At 52.0% G+C, this 20,351-nt stretch overlaps 1 protein-coding gene across 6 annotated transcripts in view; it reads left to right on the top strand.

Annotated features, from left to right (window-relative positions):
• TTC7B (tetratricopeptide repeat domain 7B) overlaps positions 1–20,351 on the top strand; it is a 266,980-nt gene that overhangs the window by 112,095 nt on the left and 134,534 nt on the right. The gene's annotated exons all lie outside the window — the stretch shown is intronic.

The raw sequence follows: 20,351 nt of genomic DNA, 5'->3' as shown, positions 1-20,351 counted from the left end.
TGAACAACATTTAGAACAAAACTAGATGACAAAATGTACTCATGAACCTCAAAGTATATAGAAGCTAACAGGGACAGATTTCCAGCAGCTCGAGACAAGCGTGTTATTTGCGTTTGTGTGGGAGAAAGCAGAAGGCAGCAGTGGCGTATTCAGGGGCCTGTGAACAGGAGACCCAGAAATAGCCAGCAAGACTACGGGAAAGCTTGTCTGGCCAATTTGGGATTTGCAGCTGAAAATGAAAGAGTTTTGCCAAGTGAGAGCAGAGGGGTGGAGCGGTCCGGCCCCTCCGGAGACTTGGAACCACCCTTCTAGGGTTCTTTGCTGGGCCCCATGACGAGGACGATGCTGAGAGCAGAATGAAAACCGGCCAAGTGACGCCAGACGAAAGGACGATACGTTTATGTTTAACTTTAAGGAACTGCCAAGCTATTTTCCTAAGCGACTGCGCCATTTTAATGTGCCATTCCTAGCAGCAATATCAGAGTTCCAGCATCTTTCCATTCTCTTCAACCCTTAGTGTTGTCAACTTTTAAATTAAAGCCAGTCCACTGGGTTTGGAGAAGGAAATGGTAACTCACTCCAATATCCTTGCCCAGAGCATCCCATGGACAGAAGAGCCTGGTAGGCTATAGTCCATTGGGTTGCAAGGAGCCGGGCCCGGCCGAACGGCTAACACACACGGGCAGGGGGTTTGTAGTGGTGTCTCGTCGTGATTTTAGTTTCCATTTCCCCAGCAGTCAATGACCTTGGGCAGTTGTGCATGTGGCTGTTAGCTATTCCTGTATCTTCTTTGGTGAAACATCTATTCAGATCTTTTGCCCTGTTTTCAGTTGGATTGTTGTCTTCTTATCATGTTGTTACAGTTCCTCATGTATTTCTGGATACAAAAACTTAGTCAGATACATATTTGCAAATATTTTCTGCCAGTCTCTGGCTGGTGTTCATTTTTTTCAATTATGTCAGTTGAAGAGGAAAAGTTAATTTTGATGAAGTTCAACTTAATTAGTTTTTCTTTTTTGGATCATCCTTTGGTGTCATATCTAAGACATTTTGGCCCAATCCAAGACTATAGAGATTTTCTCCTTGTGTTTTATTCCAGAAGTTTTATAGTTTTAGGTTTTACATGTAGGTCTCTAATCTATTTTGGGTTAATGTTTGAGTATATTGTGAAGTAAGAATCTAAGTTAATTTCTTTTTTTTTTTAAATCTGGATATCCACTTGTCTTAGCACCATTTGTTGAAAAATCAACTCTTTTCCCATTAAATTGTCTTGACACTTTAGTAAAAATTACTTAATTGAGCATAAATATAAAGGTTTATTTCTGGAATCTGTATTTTGTGTCATTATATATCTATTCTTTAAGTCAATAGCACACCATCTTGAATATGCAGTTTTATTGCAAATTTTGAAATTAGATAGTGTAAGTCCTCTAACTTTGTTCTTTTTCAAAATTATTTTGTCTATCTCAGTCTTTGATATTGCCAACATGAATTTTAGAATCATCTTGTCAATTTCTACCAAAAAAAAAAAAAAGTGCCTCCCAGGGTTTTGGTGAGGGTGGCAGTGAATCTCTAGGTCAATTTAAGGAGAATCATCACGTTAACAATGGGCTTCCCTGGTGGCTCAGTGTTAAAGAATCCACCAGCAATGCAGGAGTTTCAGGTTTGATCCCTGCGTTGGGAAGATCCCCTGGAAGAGGAAAAGGCGACCCACTCCAGTGTTCTTGCCTAGGAAATCCATGGACAGAGGAGCCTGGTGGGCTACAGTCCGTGGGGCCACAAAAGAGCAGGGCATGGCTTAGCAGCTAAACAAAAACACCACATTAACAACAGTGAATCTTCCAATCCACTGTCTCTTCTTTTAGTTAGATTCCCTTTAATTTCTCTCAAAAATGTTTTGTAGTTTTTATTGCATAGGTTTTAAATCTCTTGTTAAATTTGTTCCTATTTTATTCATTTTATGCTATTGTGAATGAAATTGTTTTCTTAGTTTCATTTTCAGATTATTATTTGCTCTTATATATATACTATTGATTTTTATAAGTAGATACTCTATCTTGCAACCTCACTAACTTCATTCCTCATACAGTCCTATTTTTAATAGAAATGTAAAGAAGACGAGATTTGAAAGCACATTTGCACAGTATTTTATATTCACTCACGTATTCGCATTTCTAGCGCTCCGACCAGGTCACTCCTGAGGTTTCACGCTGCCCTGCCTTGTCCTTTCCCGGGAGTCTGAAGGACTTCCTGTGAAATTTTGTATGTGCATGTCTGCTAGCTCTGAATTCTCCCACTTTTTGTTTATCTGGGAATGTCTTTATTTTGCCATCATTTTTGAATGACAACTTTACAGTATATAGAATTCTTGGTGATAATTTTTTTTTCTTTCATCATTTTGGGTATAGTGCAACATATACTCAAATCTCAGTCACTCAGTCATGACTGGCTCTTTGCAGCCCCGTGGACTATAGCCCACCAGGCTCCTTTGCCCATGGAATTTTCCAGGCAAGAATACTGGAGTGGGTTGCCATTTCCAGCTCCAGGAGATCTTCTCAACCCAGGGGTTGAAGCCGGGTATCTTGCATTTCCTGCATTGCCAGGCAGATAGCTTCCACTATGTTTGATGAGAAGTCACTATTAATCTTAACTGTTGTTGACCTAATTATTTTTCAGTTGTTACTTAAAAGATTTTTGTCTTTGTCTTTCAGTAGCTTTATCATTATGTGTCTCTCTTTTTCTTCAGCCTTCTTTTCCCTCTGTTCTTTGGATTGGATGATTTTTATTAATTTATCTTAAGTTCAATGATTTCTCGGCTATCTCAAAGCTGCTGTTGAGTCCATTTGGGGAACTTTTCGTTTTAGTTGTACTTTTTAACTCTAAAATCCCCCTTGGTTAATTTTTATAGTTTCCCTTTCTCTATTGAGATTCCCTATTCGCTGACTCATTATTTCCTTTTAATTTTTAAACATAGTTTCTATTCTTTGTTCATATTTATAACAGATACTTTGAAGTCTTTGTTGGCTAAATCCAACACGGAGGCTAATTCAGAGTGAGTTTATATTGACTTCAGTTCAGTTCAGTTCAGTCCCTCAGTCGTGTCCAACTCTTTGTGACCCCATGGACTGCAGCACGCCAGGCCTCCCTGTCCATCACCAACTCCCGGAGTTTACTCAAACTCATGTCCATTGAATCAGTGATGCCATCCAACCGTCTCATCCTCTGTCGTCCCCTTCTCCTCCCACCTTCAATCTTACCCAGCATCAGGGTCTTTTCCAACCAGTCAGTTCTTCGCATCAGGTGGCCAAACTATTGGAGTTTCAGCTTCAGCATCAGTCCTTCCAATGAATATTCAGGACTGATTTTCTTCAGGACTGATGGTTTTGATCTCCTTGCAGTCCAGGGACTCTCAGGAGTCTTCTCCAACACCACAGTTCAAAAGCATCAATTCTTCGGCGCTCAGCTTTCCTTATGGTCCAACTCTCACATCCATACATGACTACTGGAAAAACCATAGCTTTGACTAGATGGACCTTTGTTGGCAAAGTAATGTCTCTGCTTTTTAATATGCTGTCTAGGTTTGTCATAGCTTTTCTTCCAAGGCGTAAGCGTCTTTTAATTTCATGGCTGCAATCACCATCTGCAGTGATTTTGGAGCCCCCCAAAATAAAGTCTGTCTCTGTTTCCATTGTTTCCCCATCTATTTGCCATGAAATGATGGGACCAGATGCCATGATCTTAGTTTTCTGAATGTTGAATTTTAAGCCAACTTTTTCACTCTCCTCCTTCACTTTCTTCAAGAGGCTTTTTAGTTCTTTGCTTTCTGCCATAAGGGTGGTGTCATCTATGTATCTGAGGTTAGTGATATTTCTCCCAGCAATCTTGATTCCAGCTTTTGCTTCATCCAGCCTGTCATTTTGCATGATGTGCATATAAGTTAAATAAGCAGGGTGAAAATATACAGCCTTGACATACTCCTTTCCCAATTTGGAACCAGTCCATCGTTCCATGTCTGGTTCTAACTGTTGTTTCTTGACCTGCATACAGATTTCTCAGGAGGCTGGTAAGGTGGTCTGGTATTACCACCTCTGGAAGAATTTTCCACAGTTTGTTGTGATCCACATAGTCAAAGGCTTTAGCATAGTCAATGAAGCAGAAGTAGGTGTTTTTCTGGAATTCTCTTGCTTTTTTAATGACCCAGTGGACGTTGGTAATTTGATCTCTGATTCCTCTGCCTTTTCTAAATCCAGTTTGAACATCTGGGTGTTCTCGTTTCATGTACTGTTGAAGCCTGGCTTGGAGAATTTTGAGTATTACGTTGCTAGCATGTGAGATGAGTGCAATTGTGCAGTAGTTTGAACATTCTTTGGCATTGCCTTTCTTTGGGATTGGAATGAAAACAGACCTTTTCCAATCCTGTGGCCACTGCTGAGTTTTCCAAATCTGCTGGCATATTGAGTGCAGCACTTTCACAGCATCATCTTTCAGGATTTGAAATAGCTCAGCTGGAATTCCATCACCTCCACTACCTTTGTTCATAGTGATACTTCCTAAGTCACATTTGACTTCTCATTCCAGGATGTCTGGCTCTAGGTGAGTGATCACACCATCATGGTTATCTGAGTCATGAAGATCTTTTTTGTATAGTTCTTCTGTGTATTCTTGCCACCTCTTTTTAATATCTTCTGCTTCTGTTAGGTCCATACAATTTCTGTCCTTTATTGAGCCCATCTTTGCTTGAAATGTTCCCTTGGTATCTCTCATTTTCTTGACGAGATCTCTAGTTTTTGCCAGGCTATTGTTTTCCTGCATTTCTTTGCAGTGATTGCTGAGGAAGGCTTTCTTTTCTCTCCTTGCTATTTTTTGGAACTCTGCATTCAGTATTTGACTCTTCTTTTTTTCTAAGCATATGTCCTGCCTCAATATTTCTTTGTCTCATAATGGATATAGTATAACCATAAACTAGTAAGTGAAAGGAGAATACTAATAACATATACAGAAAATAAGTTTTCTTTTAGCTTTTCTATAATCATAATGATGGTGGTATGATTAGTATTGATACCTTGAGACATTTTGTACAACATAAAATAGGCAGATTAATATTTATGGAACATTCTATTTCTTTTTTCCCCTGTGTCCTTCGGAATCAGGAGTCTTGGTATGAGAGAAAGGCAGCATGCATTTAAGAGAGAAGAAATCGAGGGAAAACTCTAGTCCTGAATTTGCTGCAGAGCAAAGTGCCTCACTGAACGCACATAGACATTCTCTTTAAAACACCCTCTCCGTCGTGGTTTATCACGGGGCACTGAGTGTAGCTCCGCGCAGGACCCTGCGGTGTGTCCATATGGTACATAACGGGTGTCCCTGCGAATCCCCTACCTCCCGTCCTGCCACCCTCCTCTCCCCTGGCAGCGGCACGTCTCTTCTGTCTGTGAGTCTGTTTTGTAGATGGGTTCATGTGTACCACATTTTAGATTCCACATATAAATGACATCATCCAGTATTTGTCTTTCTGACTTACTTCACCTAATACACTAAGCTTTAGTTGCATCCGTGTTGCCGCAGTTGGCATGATCGCATTATTTTTTATGGCTGAGTAGTATTCTGTTTTACATATGTACCACTTTTTTGGGGAGGATAACTGCTTTACAACATTGCTTTGGATTCTGCCGTGCATCAGCATGAATCAGCCACAGGGGCACACGTGACCGCTCCCTCCTAAACCTCGCTCCCTTCTCTCTCCCATCCCACCGCTCGAGGCTGTCACGGAGTGCTGGGTTGAGCTCCCTGTGTTACCCAGCAATCCCCACTGGCCCTCTGTTTGACACGTGGTGATGTATCTGTTTTTACACTGTCTTCTCAATGTGTCCGCCCCACCACGGTGTCCACAGGTTTGTTCTCTGCGTCTCCACCGCTGCCCTGCAAACAGGCTCGTCAGTACCATCTTTCCAGATTCCATATGCACGTGTTAATATACAGTATTTGTCTGTGTCTTTCTGACTGACTTCATTCTAAGACTTCTTTCTTCATTCATGTCTAATAGGCTCTAGCTTCATCCACCTCATTAGGACTGACTTGGCTTAAATGCATTCTTTTTGATAGCTGAGTAATACTCCATTGTATACATGTACCACAGTTTCTGTGTCCATTCATCTGCGGATGGACGTCTGGGTCGCGGCCGTGTCCCCGCTGCTGTAAACAGCGCTCCGGGGGACCCGGGGCGCGTCCTTCAGCTCTGGCTTTCTCGGGTGTCTGCCCAGCAGGCGCCGCGGCGTCTGTATCTGTCCGGCTGCTGAGGGACCTTCGGGGTGTCTCGTGACTCGGCTGTTGCGAACGGCGCTGCTGTGAGCATAGGGGTGCGTGGATCTGTTTGAATTACGGTCTTGTCCGGGGATATGCCCAGGAGCATGAGTTCTGGATCGTTTGATAATTCCGGTCTTAGTTTTCTGAGGAGCCTTCACACTGGTCTCCACAGTGGCCGCACCGGCTCGCGTTCCCCCAGCAGTGTGGGAGGGCCCCCTTCTCTCCACACCCTCTGCAGCGCGGGCTAGCTGTAGTGTAATCTGGGCTTCCCTGGTGGCTCAGCTGGTACAGACTCTGTAGGATATACACGAGGTATATTAATACACAAGTAAGTATACACATAATAATAATGTGTATAAAGTATATATAATATATAAAGTATAATCCTAAACGTGAATGACTGAGTTGAATGACTGTGTGTGCGTGTGTGTAAATGCGCACGTATGCTTGTGTGTGAGACAGCGAGCGGAAGAGGCTGAGAGAGAGGGACAGTCCTTGAAGTAAGTCCTTCAGCGGGAGGAGGGGAGGGGAGGAGGTCCGACTCGGTGCCTGGCCCAGGAGCAGTGACCATCCCTGCTGCCTCAAGTGTGAGCCTGAAGCATCATTTTCCAATGAAAGAAGCCTCATTCATTTCTGGGTAGGAAATAAATAAGACAAGCTTGTAAAATCTCTGCATTTCAGTCAGCAAGAGAACGAAGAAAGATTTCTCGGGCCTTGTTTTCTAACATGGAGTTCCAGCTGTATAGGGGGCAATTTGAATTTCAGAAAGGATAAGAATTGCAGCAGTCCCATCAGATGTGTTTAAATTCATGAGTTCTAATTCAGCATCCAACAAAGTAGACAAAAAGAAAGAATTGGACATTTTTCCTACCTTTACTATGTGAAGTGGAAAACCAAATATTAGATGAAAGGAAATACCTCCCTATAAAGTTACTCCAGCTAGTAAATGAAAATGTGGCGACAGAAGTACAATGTCACCATTTTGTAACTCCAGTGAATAAACATCTCTAACCATCAAGTGTCAAGGGCTGCTAGCATCAAACAAAGAGCCACAGCCACAGCCAGCAAATTCTCGCAAAGGGATGGAACCTGAACAGGTTAAGGCTTGAAACCCAACCCCGAGATGCAGGAAATACAAGGTAAGGAGGACTGTGGTGATCTGCATGACTGTGGTTTTCCAGCCAATGGGAAACTCGCGAGTCAGACCGCTCAGATTCTTTAACCGGTAAATTGTAACGGAAGGAAAGAGATAAACGGAGAACCTGTAGATTGAGAGATTTTAAAGACTCATCAAGGAAAACAAGCAGGCAAGACTAAACTCTCGTGAAGGATATGTGCCTGAGTGGTTAAGCTGTAAGGAAGTGGAGTGAAGCGATGAGTGTGAAAGTCAAGGGCACATTTACCTTGGATGGAAAGTGGAAGTCGCCAGTCGTGTCCAGCTCTTTGCGACCCCATGGACTACACAGTCCCTAGAATTCTCCAGGCCAGGATACAGGAGTGGGTAGCCTTTCCCTTCCCCAGGGGCTCTTCCCAACCCAGGAACTGAATCCAGGTCTCCTGCATTGCGGGTGGATTCTTTACCAGCTGAGCCACCAGGGAAGCACAGTACCTCCCTTGGATGGAGGGAAGGGCTTGTTCATTGGGATGGATTGAATGACAAGAGTCCTTTTAAAAAAAATAAAAAATAAAACTTGGGTGATAGTTACAAGGGTTTCTACCTTGTAATAATTCTGTAAGTGATATGTCTGTTTTACCTGGCTTTCTGCATCTATATTTTATGTGTGTGCATGCGTGCTAGTCATGTCCAACTCTTTGTGACCCCGGCTCCTCTGCCCGTGCCAGGCATGAATACTGGAGTGGGATGCCCACTTCCCTGGGGTTTCCTATTCCAGGGGATCTTCCCCACCCAGTGATCGAACTCGCATCTATCTCTTGCATTGGCAGGCGGATTCTTTACCACTGCAGCCCCTGGGAAGCCCATATTTTATAGAACAGGAGTTAAATAGTTGGGGTCGGGGGGGGGGGTGTCAATAAAAGATGGGCGAGAAGGAAGCCAAGCGCGTGGGGGAGCGGTCCCTGCGCCGGGGATCGGGGGATCGGGTCCTGGCTCCGCTGCTGGCCCGGCGCTGTCAGGCGGGCCTTGCCCACTCCCTCTGTGGGGCTCAGTTTCTGCCTCTGTCAGTTGGGGATAAGAGGTCCTGGCCGCTCGCTAAGTTGGTGGGAGAACCATCCGGAGCAGAGCAGTCGGCTGAGGTCTGCGTGGGACCGGCTCGCGTCACCTCGAAGAAGGCGGTGGCGGCGGATGTTCTCCGAGCAGCGGTGCTGCGCTGAGATGCCCGCAGAAGCGCCGCGATGCCCGCAGAGGCGCCGCGAGGCCCGCAGAGGCGCCCCGATGCCCGCAGAGGCGCCGCGAGGCCAGCAGAAGCGCCCCGATGCCCGCAGAGGCGCCCCGAGGCCCGCAGAGGCGCTCTGAGGCCCGCCGAAGCGCTCCGATGCCCGCAGAAGTGCCGCGAGGCCGGCCGAAGCGCCCCGAGGCCCGCAGAGGCGCCCCGAGGCCGGCAGAAGCGCCGCGAGGCCCACTGAAGCGCCCCGAGGCCCGCAGAGGCGCCGCGAGGCCCTCAGAGGCGCCCCGATGCCCGCAGAGGCGCCCCGAGACCCGCAGAGGCGCCCCGATGCCCGCAGAGGCGCCCCGAGGCCCGCAGAGGCGCCGCGAGGCCCGCAGAGGCGCCCCGAGGCCCGCAGGAGCGCCCCGAGGCCCGCAGAGGCGCCCCGAGGCCCGCAGGAGCGCCCCGAGGCCCGCAGAGGCGCCGCGAGGCCCGCAGAGGCGCCGCGATGCCCGCAGGAGCGCCCCGAGGCCCGCAGAGGCGCCGCGAGGCCCGCAGAGGCGCCCCGAGGCCCGCAGGAGCGCCCCGAGGCCCGCAGAGGCGCCCCGAGGCCCGCAGAGGCGCCGCGAGGCCCGCAGAGGCGCCCCGATGCCCGCAGGAGCGCCCCGAGGCCCGCAGAGGCGCCGCGAGGCCCGCAGGAGCGCCCCGAGGCCCGCAGAGGCGCCCCGATGCCCGCAGGAGCGCCCCGATGCCCGCAGAGGCGCCGCGATGCCCGCAGGAGCGCCCCGCGGGGCAGGCGGGCCGCGAGCCTTACCCCGGACCCGCTCTCTGCTCCGAGGCAGTGCAGTCTCGGGCGGCTGTCCTGGTGAGCGAGGGCACTCGTTTGTAACGTCCTTGTTGAGATCCGTGAGTATATGTCAGCTCTTCTGAATGGCGGGGACGGGCTTGCGGATAGCGAAGCCGCCTGACGAACTCTCCCCGCAGGCGCCGAGCGCCCCGCTGGCTGCTTTGCAGGGCGCTTCCCCGCAGACACTGCAGGGCCCGCTGAGCGCCCGGCCGCCTGCCGGCTGGGCCGCTCCCAGGAAGGGCCACATCCGCGAGGACGGCACGCCTGTGGGCAGACTGGGTTTGTGTGACGGTCGTTTTGAGAACCTTAGTCTCTGAGTCCACCCGGCCCGCCTCGGGGTTCTGAAGGCTGGCCCAGGCGGCAGAGACGCGCCCCGAGTCGCCCGCACTCACGGCCGCCCTCCGAGCCGGGTCCGGCCGCCGGCCTCCTCCCGTTTCTCTCCTGCCCCGCGTGTCGCCTCTGTGCCCCGGGAGTTAGGCGCAGTTTCCAGGCTGCGTGCAGGCCCCTGCCTGACGGGGCCCGTCTTTTCTGGGCACCGGAGTCAGGCTGGGCCTGGGTTATGTGGGCTGCGTGATAACCGCGGGCACCTCACTTAACATCTTCGAGCCTTTGTTTCCTCCTGGGTAAAACTACAGAACATGCCAAATACTTGTCCGCTGAGAAAAATGACCACAGTATGTCACGGGCTGGGTCCCAGGTGGCTCAGTGGTGAAGAACCCGCTTGCCAACGCAGGAGCCGAGGAGACGTGGGTTCGATCCCTGGGTGGGGAAGATCCCCGGAAGGAGGAATTGCAACCTACTCCAGTCTTCCTGCCTGGAGGACCCCATGGACAGAAGAGCCTGGCGGGCTGCAGCCCACAGGGTCACGGAGTTGGCCATCACTGAGCGACTTCACTTCATGTGCCGCGCGCGGCCCAGCTCCCCTTCCCCTCCCAGGGGATCTGCCCGAGTGTGAACGGGTCCCTCCCCTCCCAGGGGATCTGACCGAGTGTGAACTGGTCCCTCCCCTCCCAGGGGATCTGCCCGAGTGTGAACGGGTCCCTCCCCTCCCAGGGGTTCTGCCCGGCTGTGAACGGGTCCCTCCCTCCCAGGGGTTCTGCCCGGGTGTGAACGGGTCCCTCCCCTCCCAGGGGGTCTGCCCGGGTGTGAACGGGTCCCTCCCCTCCCAGGGGTTCTGCCCGGCTGTGAACGGGTCCCTCCCCTCCCAGGGGGTCTGCCAGGGTGTGAATGGGTCCCTCCCCTCCCAGGGGGTCTGCCCTCCCGGGTGTGAACGGGTCCCTCCCCTCCCAGGGGTTCTGCCCTCCCGGGTGTGAACGGGTCCCTCCCCTCCCAGGGGTTCTGCCCGGGTGTGAACGGGTCCCTCCCCTCCCAGGGATTCTGCCCGGCTGTGAACGGGTCCCTCCCCTCCCAGGGGGTCTGCCAGGGTGTGAATGGGTCCCTCCCCTCCCAGGGGGTCTGCCCTCCCGGGTGTGAACGGATCCCTCCCCTCCCAGGGGGTCTGCCCGGGTGTGAACGGGTCCCTCCCCTCCCAGGGGGTCTGCCCGGGTGTGAACGGGTCCCTCCCCTCCCAGGGGTTCTGCCCGGCTGTGAACGGGTCCCTCCCTCCCAGGGGTTCTGCCCGGCTGTGAACGGGTCCCTCCCCTCCCAGGGGATCTGCCCGAGTGTGAACGGGTCCCTCCCCTCCCAGGGGTTCTGCCAGGGTGTGAATGGGTCCCTCCCTCCCAGGGGTTCTGCCCGGCTGTGAACGGGTCCCTCCCCTCCCAGGGGGTCTGCCCGGCTGTGAATGGGTCCCTCCCTCCCAGGGGTTCTGCCCGATGTGAATGTGCCCCTCCACGGGGCCGAGCGCCTCCCCCAGACCCGCGGCCCCCTCCCCGCTCAGCTTGTCCCCTTCTGCTCCCTGCTTGGCTCCTGGAGGCATTTGGGCCCGTGACTCCTGAAGATTTAGTCCTTCTCCTCACTTGTCATATCTTTTGCAGCGTTGTCCCGAGAGGATGTTTTGGAAATGCGTTTCTTCTGTGTCCAGTGTTAGAACGGGAGTGGATGCTGCCCTCTGCCCCCCTCGCGGCCCAGGTGCGGTCCACCCGGGAGGACCCCCGCCTCGGTGTCCTGTTTGCCCCCTGTCCCCCAGCCCAGGGGACTGCACAGTCAGGATGGTCCAACTGGGTGACTGCGGCTTAGACGCCACGAATGTTTGAAGTCATTGTTAGCAGACCAGCCCTGCCTCCTCAACGGTCTTTCCTCTATTATTAACGTTTTTTAATGGATTTAGATGCCCCGGGTGCGTCTCAGGGTTTCGTAATGAAGCACGTCCCTTGGAGCCCGGCCTGCGCCTCTCCTCTTCTTGGGCTCCGTGTGCGTGTCTTCCCGCCCGGACTGGTCTGGAAAGACAGTGCCTCCATGGAAGCGAGTGAGGTTGGCCCAACTGTTCACTTGTCAGCTTGGTATCGGCTTCTCCTAGCACGTTAGTGGCTCAACTGCCTAAACCACGAGTCTGCCGCTGAACTGCCTCTAGTGGCTCAGCCACCCAGGCTCACGGCTCCGAGTTTCACCTGGCCCCTGTGATTCCATTCTTCTTGTTCTTTTAGTGGCCGAGTTGTGTCCGACTCCTTTGCGACCCCATGGACTGTAGCCCGCCAGGTTCCTCTGTCCATGGGATTTCCCGGGCAAGAATACTGGAGTGGGTTGCTGTTTCCTTCTCCAGGAAATCTTTATGACCCAGGGATTGAACTTGCCTCTCCTACACTGGCAGGCAAATTCTTTACCACTGAGAAAAGTCTCTTGGTGGAGACTGCTGCTCCCCCATGGACACCAGCACCCCTAACCACCATTCTTTGCTGCTAGAGTGACCACAAGGCCCCAGGAGAGAGCTTTTTCCCGCCTGACATCAGTGTTGTCTCATCATTGTGAGCATGGTTCAGTTAAGTTCAATCGCTCAGTTGCGTCTGACTCTTTGAGACCCCATGAACTGCAGCACGCCAGGCCTCCCTGTCCATCACTATCTCCCAGAGCTTGCTCAAACTCATGTCCATTGTGTCGGTGATGCCATCCAACCACCTCATCCTCTGTCGTCCCCTTCTCCTCCTGCCCCCAATCCCTCCCAGCATCAGGGTCTTTCCCAATGGTCAGTTCTTTGCATCAGGTGGCCAAAGAATTGGAGTTTCAGCTTCAGCATCAGTCCTTCCACCTAATATTCAGGACTGATTTCCTTTAGGATGGACTGGTTGGATCTCCTTGCAGTCCAAGGGACTCTCAAGAGTCTTCTCCAACACCACAGTTCAAAAGCATCAATTCTTCGGTGCTCAACTTTCTTTATAGTCCAACTCTCACACCCATACATGACTACTGGAAAAATCATAGCTTTGAATAGATGGACCTTTGTTGGCAAAATAATGTCTCTGCTTTTTAATATGCTATCTAGGTTGGTCACAGCTTTTCTTAAGCTTTCAGTAAATAGCACAGTGAATGAATCCATCGAATTGGGAATATCTTTTTTCTTCTTCAATATTAAAGGACTTCAAAGAAGTAAAACAGACTTGTGTGTCTATATATCAACTTGGAGGTAGATTCCAGAATTCCAAAACTGTTTTGAGCAATGGCACAGCTTTGAGGTTAATAGTAATAATAATTGTGAACACTTAAAAAGTTCTTACTCCATGTATTAACTCACTGAATTCCTACAGCCAGTCTATGAGGTGAGTGCATTTGTTCTCCCCATTTTACAGATGAGGAAACCAAGGCATAGCACTTGCCCACAGTCAGTAACTAGTTAAGTGGCTGAGCTTGTGTCTGAGCCCAGACGGTCTGGCTCCAGATTATGTGTTCTATGCTGTTTGAGAATGTAGATGAGACCTGATTTTCAGGTGAATACTTTGAAGAGCGAGCCTCGTATGTTAGGTGAGCTTTGGTTTGTTAAAAGTGCCATGAGATTGAGTCCAGCTCTGCATTAGGTACCAAGAGGCCTCTTAGGTCAAACTGAGCCTCATTAAGTTCCAAGTTCAGAGACTTCCCTGGTAGTCCAGTGGTTAAGAATCTGCCCACCAATGGAGAGACATGGGTTCGATCCCTGGTTTGAGCAAATCCCACCTGCTGCAGAACAACTAAGCCCGTGAGCCACAAGACTGAGCCTGTGCTCTGGGGCCTGTGTTCTGCAAGAAGAGAAGCCACTGCAATTAGAAGCTGCACGCCACAGCTAGAGAGCAGCCAGCACTCGAGAAGCCTGAGCAGCAGTAGTGAAGACCGGTGCAGCCAAAAATAAGTAAATAAAAATTAAAAACAAAAAGGATCCGGGCTCAGGGGGATGCACGCTTTTTGGCTGGCCCAGCGCCACATCCCCGCATCCTCCTCTGGTGCCCAGTGGACGCTTGCTGTTGTTTTCTGAATGAGGATGGACATCCTTTGACTCATTTCCAAAGGTTAAAAGGAAGGAGGGTGGGAGAGGGCAGGCCCTTCTGTATCCCGTGTTTCCCCAGAGCCTGGAAGTCAGGGGGAGGGGGGAGCCAGTAGGAGGGTATGTTGTCCTTCCGTTCAAGCCCCTGTGGCAGTTTATCTGGCTGTCTAGACAGCATATTAGAAAGCAGAGACATCACTTTGCCGACAAAAGTCCATCTAGTCAAGGCTATGGTTTTTCCAGTAGTCATGTATGGATGTGAGAGTTGGACCATAAAAAAAGCTGAGCACTGAGGAACTGATGCTTTTGAATGGTGGTGTTGCAGAAGACTCTTGAGAGTCCCTTGGACTGCAAGGAGATCCAACCAGTCCATCCTAAAGGACATCAGTCCTGGGTGTTCATTGGAAGGACTGATACTGAAGCTGAAACTCCAGTACTTTGGCCACCTCATGCGAAGAGCTGACTCATTGGAAAAGACCCTGATGCTGGGAGGGGTTGGGGGCAGGAGGAGAAGGGGACGACAGAGGATGAGAAGGCTGGATGGCACCACCGACTCAATGGACATGAGTTTGAGTGAACTCTGGGAGCTGGTGATGGACAGGGAGGCCTGGAGCCCTGTGGTCCATGGGGTTACAGTCAGAGAAGCCTGGTGTCTGGATGACGGCACACAGAGGCAGGGCGTCCAGTTATCACCCGCCACGGGCCGAGGGTGGCAGGCTCAGCAGGGCCCCCAGGCCTCGCGTGCCTGTCCTGCCGGACCGGCACCTGCTCCCCGCGGCAAGGCCACCAGGCTGGCTGAACGGGGCGCCTGGTTGACTCCGCGTTTGTCAGGAGGAAGCCCTCGTTGCTAAGCCTCTTGCAACCCTCGTTAGGTTTGCAGAGAGACTTTCGAGGCTTCACCCTGCCGCTGATGCCCGGCGCGCGGCTCTCACGCCCTCCGCCGTATCTAGGCGACAGCCAGCTCGCCCCAGGATCAGAGAGAGTCCTCTAACGAGGCCAAGGTTGTGGGTTTGGTCCCTGGGCCCCGACTGCAGTGAGCCATCTGTCCTCAAGGACGCCTGTTAGTGGATCTGAGGCGAAGAGCGTGCAGAGGGAGAAGCTGGAATCCATTCTGGGAAAAACAGCTCCCTGACAGCAGGCCAGACGTGGCCTTCTGGAGTGTGAAGGATGTCTTTTTCTTCTCCCACTTTCCAGATCGGGAGATCTGGTTTCGATTCCAGACTTTTTCCATGTAGACAATACTAACGTCATATAAATGAAGGGGAAGCATTTCCAAAGCTGAGAACAAAGAGAAATTGACCTGGAGATGCACTGTGTTTTGTGTCAGTCCCGCAGTCGTGTCTGACTCTCTGTGACCCCGTGGACTGTAGCCCACCAGGCTCCTCTGTCCACGGGAGTACCCAAGCCAGAATGCTGGGGTGGGCTGCCATTCCCTCCTCCAGGGGATCTTTCCTACCAGGGATCGAGCCCAGGTCTCCCGCACTGCAGGCAGACTCTTTACCATCTGAGCCGCCAGGGAAGCCCAGATGCATTTCTGTTTTTCTAGAGTTCTAAGTGATGACAGTGTCCAGACATGGTCAGGTGCGTCTCCTAGTGTGTGGTCACGAATGTGAAATCGCTGTCGTCTGTTTCTTTCTCCGGGGGATGCACAGCTTACTAAGGGCCCCTGGGGGACTGGTCAGCTCTGTGAGGCCGCTGGGACATGGAAAGGTGGGCACACAGTGGGCCTGTGCCCTTACGGAGGCCGCAGACACAGATACAAGTGAAAATCAGTGTGTTGAATGTTGTCCGTGCTCAAAGCACGTGCGCCCTGCGGACAGCAGCGGGAGGCGGTGCCGTCTTCCCCGGAAGCGCAGGAAAGGGTCTCCAAGGCGGCCTCTGACCGGGTCTTGAAGCGTGACTTAGGAGTCTGCGGTCAGAGGGCGGGGGTGCGTGGAAAGGCACCTGGGCAGCAAAGCTTCTCTGAAAGACTTTTTGTTTTAAAGCCTCAAACTCCTCTTTATGCACACAGCCCTCTCGAGGCTGCCAGGCGGGGCACGCCGGGCGCGTTGCCCGCTGTGTTGCTGCTCCCCCGACATCCATGCTGCAGACCCAGTAAGAGGCGGATTCCGTTTACAGTAACGCTTGCTGAGCAGCCTGCTGATCTGTGTGCAGTGAGAAAGGAGGGGGCAAAAAACCGAGAAAACGCGTGCCCTCGGGGCCTTGGTTCACTCAGCTCCTGGCAGTTCTGAATTTCACTCATTCAATACGTAGTTATTGAGCACTTTCTGGATGCTGGCTGTGTTGGAGGGACAAAGACGTGGGTCCTCAAGGCGCGTACGTTCTCGTCGGGGATGTGAAGACAGCCGTGGTTCCTGGCGCTCTCCTCGCTCACCACGTACCCTCGGGGATGAGCCTGGAACTGCCGTGTGAGGAGGTTTGGCTCTTCACAGCCCCGTGGGCTGCAGCACGCCAGGCCTCCCAGTCCCTCACCATCTCCCAGAGTTACCCAAGTATGTTCTGTTCTTAGTCGCTCAATCGTGTCCGACTCTGCGACCCCATGGACGGTAGTCCATGGGATTCTCCAGACAAGAACACTGGAGTGGGTTGCCATGCCCTCCTCCAGGGTATCTTCCCGACCCAGGGATCAAACCCAAGTCTTCCGTATTGCAGGCGGATTCTTTACCATCTGAGCCTCTGGGGAAGCCCTGCCCAAGTTTGGGGCTCAGTAATTATGAAATAACTTATCACTTAGGTTCAGAAACGCCAGTTGGTAAAAAGGAACGTGGAAAAAGCCAAACGATTTCTTAGCTTTAAGAGATCTACTGTGTTGACGTGTTCTAAAATTGATCTTTAAAGTTTTCAACCACAGACAAGGAGAAAAAATATTGAACCTACGCTAACAAGTAACTTTTCCCTTATGACCTAGGAATTTGACATCTTGTATGGAAAGTATTTTATTCACAGCAGAACTATGAGTTTGCATGACAATGACAGTTGATATTGAATTTAAGTGCACTGGTGACCTGGGCCAAACTCTGAGGCTAGAAGATAATTTGGAAGGACAAATTGGAAGAGGAGGGATTGTATTTTCCCACCTGGCTCCCAAGAAGTGTATGTGAAAATGTAAATGAATGTAATGTAAGATAATATAATGAGCTTGCTGTTGAGGTCGCTGTCCATCATGAGGTGAAATGATTCTCTAGTCTCCGAGCTGCTCTGAGACTTGGTTTTCCGTTTGGAGGTTGCTTCTGGAGCTCTGGCTTCCTTCCTGCATGTTTCCCCCTTGGTTTGATAGCATAGAGACAGGTGACAGTATTTAAAGAGCTGAGTGTGCGGTTCGGAGTCACAGCAGAACAGGACATGAACAGACACTGCTGTAAATTTGTACGTGAGAACGTAGATTTCAGAGACCAGCCGTCAGAAATGCTGATTTCAGGGCCCAGGAGGTCAAGAAGGGGCCGGTGCTGGCCAGTCAATGTCTAACCACCCTCACCCCCCTCCCCCGGCGTCCTCAGGGGGTCCTGCTCCTGCCCCAACCTCAGGGCACTGAGACCTGGGGCCTCAGGTGGGCCTTCCCCCGCCTGGGTTTGCCCCGGGCTCGGCTGAGGACGGGGAGCTCTGCCTGCAGCTGGGGCCCCGGCAAAGCAGGGCTGGGGCCCCGGCGACGTGGGCGGCTTCCGCCCTCCTGTCGGGCTGGTGCTCCAGGGACCTGCAGACCCTTTCTCCTCGGTGGGGGCCGAGCTGCTGGGAACCGTCCCCCGCGGAGGCAAGCTCCCCCAGCTCAAGAAGCGAGGTGCAGGAGGTGAACCCCGAGTTCTGACCGCTCGCCAGTGGCCGCTGCGCGAGTGCTGGCGAGAGTTTTTTTTGAGACTCGTTTTCCATAATGAATTCTGACATCATTGCACTCCCTCAGTCAGGGGTGTTGAAACGGAATAAATAACCTCATGTCAGGGGTCTATGGAAACCGTCAAACCCGGGAGAGTCCTTGGCTCTCTTTCTCTTCGTTCTGGAGTGGAGTTTCTAAGCAGTAGTTCATTCTAGCTGTTTCACGGGTGTCAACACTGTAAGAATAAACTAGTAGTTTAGAGACATGAAAGCAACCCTGTAGTTTTTATTTATTTCCCTCAAATTGGGGGTGTTTCATAGCCTCTAGAATGTAGTGCTTGCAAGTTAATCTTTTTCTGTTTCTATCATGATTATATTAAAAAAATTTTTTTTTCTGCTGTCATGGCAACCGTGGAAGTGATTGCTTGAATAAAATTATGTGACTATAGAAACCTGGGAGTGGTATAAGAGCTGCTGGTGGTTGGATGTCTCTGCATTTAGGACACCTTGCTCCTTTTCTGATGCTCACGATGTGCGACCTGCCCCCTCCAGCCCCTTCCTGCGGCTGCCAGCCCCGCGCTGGTCCCCGCGCGGCGGTCACTGCGGACCCTCTGTTGAGCGCACTTCTCTCCGGCTTCTGGAAGCGCTTGACTCTGCAGCCAAAGCTCTTCCCAGAAAAAAACGAGGCAGTCTGAGAAGAGCGCGGATTTGCTCAGAGGCAGGGCGGTGCTCGGGAGCCCCTGCGCGGCTGCCGGTCTGGCCCGCCCGGGGGCCGCTGTCCCCGGGGACGGGACCTCCTGCCGCGGCCGCCGGGGGGCGCCGGCCCTGCGCGGGAGGCCGCCCGGTCCCCGCACGGCGGCTCTGCACCGCTGTCCTCGGCCGGGCGGCGAGCCTCGCCCCGGACACCAGGCTGCTTCTCCGGCGCCTGCGGGTTTTGCTTCGTTTTTAAACCAGTTTCTAGGAGGAGTTCATTCGCTGAGATCACTGGAACCGTCAGATTTGTGTTATGTGCATATGAATTTGCATATCAATCATGTAAAACAGGCCTTCTTTTCTTTTCCCCCCGAGTATTTTATTGTAAGCTTTTTACTTTGTATTGGGGTGTAGCCGATTAGCAACGTCGTGATGGTTTCAGGCGGACCGCGAGGGGACCCAGGCGCACGCGCGCGGGTGTCCTTTCCCCGCAAGGCCCGCTCCCGCCCAGGCCGCCGGGCCGGCGCGCAGCTACCCGCGCGCAGCAGGCCTTGCTGGTGACCCATTTACATGCCGCCGCGTGCACGTCCTTCCCCAACTCCGCAGCCATCCCTTCCCTGTCCTCCCTCCGGCGACCGCAGGCCGGTTCTCTAAGAAGACAGGCCTTGCTAGTGTTCCTGGTGATTTGCTCTCCTGCAAGCGCCGGCCTGCGGCCTGAGCGCGCGCTTCCTTTGTCTGCAAGGGGAGAGCTTTGGCAGAAGGCTCCCAGCCGGCCCTCTCGCTGCCGTGCGACTCAGGGCGAGCCGCTCCTCTTTGGTGTCTGGTGCACTAGGTCACGTCGGGATCATTTCTAGCCAGAAAACTCTGTGTTTCTGTAACCTGACAAGTATCTCCCTCTGCGAGCAGGGCCTGGGAGACTTCTGAAGGGCCAGCCCCCACCTGGGGTCTTCCCCCTGAGTTAGGGCGTTTGGATTGAATACTGCCTCCTCAACGCCTAGCTCCCCCTGCAAAGACAGCCGTGTACACCCGGGTCTCCGCTGACGCTGTCTCAGCGCCACCTTTACTCACAGTCTAAAACGCCCTGGTTTGTTTCCGTGTGCATGTAAGCACGCGTGAGCTGTGTGCGCTCGGTCATGTCAGACTCTGGTAACCCCGTGGACTGGAGCCCGCCAGGCTCCTCTGTCCTGGGATTTCCCAGGCGAGAATACTGAAGTGGGTTGATCTTTCCTTCTCCAGGGGCTCTTCCCCACCCAGGGATCGAACCCGCCTCTCCTGCATAGCAGGTGGACCCCTTCCTCCTGGGCCACCAGGGAAGCCTCTCTTTGTACACACCAGGAGTTTACTCTGGGATTCTGGACTAAAACGCCGCTGCTCTGTCCCGCCCATCCCTTCCTCAGCTGTAGCTGGTTGCCCTCCCCACCCCCCGCCCGCCGTGTTACTTAAGAGAACGGAGCTTCAGTCCAAAGCGAATGTACTCTGTCGCCTGTGAACACAGACCCCATAAAAGCGAATGAGGCGGAAAGCAGCCTAGATTGCACGTCCCAGGGCCCGTTACCTAATTTTTATTCATGTCTCCTTTAGCGCTGCCTGGAGTCCTGAGCACAAGCTTTCCGTTTTATGCCACCGTAAAGCCTCTGATCTGACATCATCTGATACGTGTGGGTGAGAGGACTATGGGAGTGTTTATGTCCCGGCGCCAGTAAACCATTATCTTCGAGTTCTGGGGCTGTTCTTGTGAATGAGAGCCCTGGGATGTCACGTTGATATATAAGACACAAATTAACGGCCCCGTGAGTGCTCAGTGCATACAGAACCCACGTGTAGTTTGCTTTCATCCCTTTGTGTGATTTAAAGTGTCATCTGAGGAGAGAGCCGAATACCTGGACTCTGCCGCAGCCGGCACCGACTGACCTGCTCGCTGGGTTTTTGGAAAGACGAGATGTGTTCTAATGAGCAGTTATAAATATCACCGGGTTATGTCATAGGAGGT

Source organism: Muntiacus reevesi, chromosome 7, assembly GCF_963930625.1.
Source record: "Muntiacus reevesi chromosome 7, mMunRee1.1, whole genome shotgun sequence".
NCBI classification, from domain to species: Eukaryota; Metazoa; Chordata; class Mammalia; order Artiodactyla; family Cervidae; genus Muntiacus; species Muntiacus reevesi.
The sequence above is the reverse complement of the archived record's forward strand: the minus strand, read 5'-3'. Positions and strand labels throughout refer to the sequence as shown.